This window comes from Oncorhynchus mykiss, chromosome 20, assembly GCF_057628025.1.
Source record: "Oncorhynchus mykiss isolate SJ-2025 chromosome 20, ASM5762802v1, whole genome shotgun sequence".
Lineage (NCBI taxonomy): Eukaryota > Metazoa > Chordata > Actinopteri > Salmoniformes > Salmonidae > Oncorhynchus > Oncorhynchus mykiss.
Window position 1 is genome coordinate 392,083 of NC_143041.1, and position 5,000 is coordinate 397,082.

The following is a 5,000-nucleotide window of genomic DNA, read 5'->3' on the forward strand; positions in this document are numbered from 1 at the left end:
GTGGATCAAAAGTTAGGACACATCGGGCGCCGAAGGGTCTGGTCAAACCACTAAATCGGTCGCCGGCGGGAAAATGTCCAAAGTACCATGGTTCTGAGGGTCTGACTTCCCTCAAAACTGTCCGTTACTCATTTTCTATTCGGACTGAGCAGTTTGACACCACCCCCGTCTCTCTAGGACATGGAAGTCCTGTTGCCAAAAACCAGGTTTCTGAAATCGCGCCGGTACCTGTCTGGTCGACCCGCCACTGAGTGTGTAATCCAAAACAGGCCAAATATCGATGAAGCCCTGAACCTCACAGGGCTTCTGTGCGCCCCACCATCGGGGGTCAAATTCAACAAAAACGTGATAAATCAAAAAGTACACATCCGATCTTGATGGGGTTTTTTTTGCACGAAAGTGCATAAATAGACGAGCATTTACATTCAATTAAAAACGTTTTTGTATAAAACATTTTAATAGGAAATCGTGTTTCAAGTTTTGGGAAAAAAGTGAATTTCACAGGATGCATAGGTTCCTGTGGATGCGAATTTTTTTTTACATTATGTAATTGTTGCCCATCACGAGAGAGGGTATGAGACGAAATTTGGGACCTCTAGCCCTTCGGGAAGTATTTTTAATCATTTTTTGAAAATTACAGAAATTGGTCGAAAAAATGACAGAGTCCCACTTTTCACAGCCGTGCACCTGGTGATTGAAAACGTGCATCTGGTAACCCAAAAATGCGGTTCTCAATGCGCTTGCCGGTGTTACAGATATACATGTCCGATAATGATGCACCCTACTACGGACCTTTTTCAATGGGGGCCGGCCTGAATTATTTATGGAAGGTATGATTACTTTTTTTTTCTCCGTGCAACTGGTGATTGAAAACGTGCACCTGGTCACCCAAAACACGGTTCTCTATGCGGTTAGCGGTGTTCCCGAGATTCATGTCCGATAATGATGCACCCTACTACGGACCTTTTCAATGGGGGCCGGTCCGAATTATTTATGGAAGGTATGATTTTTTTTTTCTCTCTCCGTGCAACTGGTGATTGAAAACGTGCATCTGGTAACCCAAAACACGGTTCTCTATGCGGTTAGCGGTGTTCCCGAGATTCATGTCCGATAATGATGCACCCTACTACGGACCTTTTCAATGGGGGCCGGTCCGAATTATTTATGGAAGGTATGATTTTTTTTTTTTTTTTCAACACTTTTCCCCTCTTTTTCTCTCTCTGCCGGGGCCGGCCCTGGGTGCTTTATGGACGGTTTAAAACATGACTATGGATGCAAATGCTCATTTTCCTCCGTGCAACTGGTGATTGAAAACGTGCATCTGGTAACCCAAAAATTATAAAACGGTTTTAAATACTTTTACCCGTCATTCTATTGATATAGCCCGCTAGGGGAGTGCCCCACTACGGCCCTCTCTCTGTCAGGGCCGTCCTTGGGTGCTTTTTAGACACTTTAAGAAATCACGATGGATGCAGATTGCTATTAATCCTCCGTGCAACTGGTGATTGAAAACGTGCATCTGGTAACCCAAAATTTCAAATATGGTTCAAAATGAATTTAAAGGCACCCCTCTCATTGTTGCCCGCTATGGGAGCACCCCACTAAGGCCCTGTCTCGGTCGGGGCCGTCCTGAGTGCTTTATAGACACTTTAAGAAATCGCGATGGATGCAGATTGCTATTAATCCTCCGTGCAACTGGTGATTGAAAATGTGCAACTGGTGATTGAAAACGTGCACCTGGTCACCCAAAACACGGTTCTCTATGCGGTTAGCGGTGTTCCATATATTCATGTCCGCTTATGGCGCACCCTACTACGGACCTTTAGCAATGGGGGCCGGCCCGAATTATTTATGGAAGGTCTGATGATGATTTTTTTTTTTTTTCCACCATCTCTTTCTCTCTCTGCCGGGGCCGGCCAAGAGTGCTTTATGGACGGTTTAAGACATGACTATGGATGCAAATGCTCATTTTCCTCCGTGCACCTGGTGATTGAAAACGTGCATCTGGTAACCCAAAAATTATAAAACGGTTTTAAATACTTTTACCCGTCATTCTATTGATATAGCCCGCTAGGGGAGTGCCCCACTACGGCCCTCTCTCTGTCAGGGCCGTCCTTGGGTGCTTTTTAGACACTTTAAGAAATCACGATGGATGCAGATTGCTATTAATCCTCCGTGCAACTGGTGATTGAAAACGTGCATCTGGTAACCCAAAATTTCAAATATGGTTCAAAATGAATTTAAAGGCACCCCTCTCATTGTTGCCCGCTATGGGAGCACCCCACTAAGGCCCTGTCTCGGTCGGGGCCGTCCTGAGTGCTTTATAGACACTTTAAGAAATCGCGATGGATGCAGATTGCTATTAATCCTCCGTGCAACTGGTGATTGAAAATGTGCAACTGGTGATTGAAAACGTGCACCTGGTCACCCAAAACACGGTTCTCTATGCGGTTAGCGGTGTTCCATATATTCATGTCCGCTTATGGCGCACCCTACTACGGACCTTTAGCAATGGGGGCCGGCCCGAATTATTTATGGAAGGTCTGATGATGATTTTTTTTTTTTTTCCACCATCTCTTTCTCTCTCTGCCGGGGCCGGCCAAGAGTGCTTTATGGACGGTTTAAGACATGACTATGGATGCAAATGCTCATTTTCCTCCGTGCACCTGGTGATTGAAAACGTGCATCTGGTAACCCAAAAATTATAAAACGGTTTTAAATACTTTTACCCGTCATTCTATTGATATAGCCCGCTAGGGGAGTGCCCCACTACGGCCCTCTCTCTGTCAGGGCCGTCCTTGGGTGCTTTTTAGACACTTTAAGAAATCACGATGGATGCAGATTGCTATTAATCCTCCGTGCAACTGGTGATTGAAAACGTGCATCTGGTAACCCAAAATTTCAAATATGGTTCAAAATGAATTTAAAGGCACCCCTCTCATTGTTCCCCGCTATGGGAGCACCCCACTAAGGCCCTGTCTCGGTCGGGGCCGTCCTTCAGTGCTTTATATACAGTTTCATATATTACGATGGATGCAGATTGTGATTGTTTTCCAAAAGACCCGTGTGTATCTGGTAACCCAAAAATTATAAAACTGTTTTAAATCATTTTACCGGTCATTCTATTGATATAGCCCGCTAGGGGAGTACCCTACTACGGCCCTCTCTCGGTCAGGCCCGTCCTTAGGTGCTTTATATACAGTTTAAGATATTACGATGGATGCAGATTGTGATTGTTTTCCAAAAGACCCGTGTGCATCTGGTAACCCAAAAATTAAAATATGGTTCAAAACCCGGGTAACACCACTCTATTTACGGACATGACAGTAGAGCTTACCCCCTGGAGCTATTGACCTCCAGGCTTGTAGGCCCTTACTCACCACCCGGGTATCACCCCTCTATTTCGGGGATGATACCAGCAGGGGACCCCCCCCACCTCCACAACCTCGCATACCAGGTGAACCAGGGCACCCACACTTAAGCACCCCTCCTCGGACATTAAAGCAGATAACCGCGCTGTTATGAACCGCGTGCACCTGGTCACCCAAATGGAACTTGTGCACCTGGTCACCCAAAAGGACCGGCGTGCACCTGGTCACCCAAAGGCCGGAGTGCACCTGGTCACCCAAAAGGACCATGTGCACCTGGTCACCCAAAGGCCGGCGTGCACCTGGTCACCCAAAAGGACCGTGTGCACCTGGTCACCCAAAAGCCGGCGTGCACCTGGTCACCCAAAGGACCATGTGCACCTGGTCACCCAAAGGCCGGCGTGCACCTGGTCACCCAAAGGCCGGCGTGCACCTGGTCACCCAAAGGACCATGTGCACCTGGTCACCCAAAAGGACCATGTGCACCTGGTCACCCAAAGGACCATGTGCACCTGGTCACCCAAAGGACCATGTGCACCTGGTCACCCAAAAGAACCGTGTGCACCTGGTCACCCAAAGGCCGGCGTGCACCTGGTCACCCAAAGGACCATGTGCACCTGGTCACCCAAAAGGACCATGTGCACCTGGTCACCCAAAGGCCGGCGTGCACCTGGTCACCCAAAGGACCATGTGCACCTGGTCACCCAAAAGAACCGTGTGCACCTGGTCACCCAAAGGCCGGCGTGCACCTGGTCACCCAAAGGACCATGTGCACCTGGTCACCCAAAAGGACCATGTGCACCTGGTCACCCAAAGGCCGGCGTGCACCTGGTCACCCAAAGGACCATGTGCACCTGGTCACCCAAAAGAACCGTGTGCACCTGGTCACCCAAAGGCCGGCGTGCACCTGGTCACCCAAAGGACCATGTGCACCTGGTCACCCAAAAGGACCATGTGCACCTGGTCACCCAAAGGACCATGTGCACCTGGTCACCCAAAGGACCATGTGCACCTGGTCACCCAAAAGAACCGTGTGCACCTGGTCACCCAAAGGCCGGCGTGCACCTGGTCACCCAAAGGACCATGTGCACCTGGTCACCCAAAAGGACCATGTGCACCTGGTCACCCAAAGGCCGGCGTGCACCTGGTCACCCAAAGGACCATGTGCACCTGGTCACCCAAAAGAACCGTGTGCACCTGGTCACCCAAAGGCCGGCGTGCACCTGGTCACCCAAAGGACCATGTGCACCTGGTCACCCAAAAGGACCATGTGCACCTGGTCACCCAAAGGACCATGTGCACCTGGTCACCCAAAGGACCATGTGCACCTGGTCACCCAAAAGAACCGTGTGCACCTGGTCACCCAAAGGCCGGCGTGCACCTGGTCACCCAAAGGACCATGTGCACCTGGTCACCCAAAAGGACCATGTGCACCTGGTCACCCAAAGGCCGGCGTGCACCTGGTCACCCAAAGGACCATGTGCACCTGGTCACCCAAAAGAACCGTGTGCACCTGGTCACCCAAAGGCCGGCGTGCACCTGGTCACCCAAAGGACCATGTGCACCTGGTCACCCAAAAGGACCATGTGCACCTGGTCACCCAAAGGACCATGTGCACCTGGTCACCCAAAG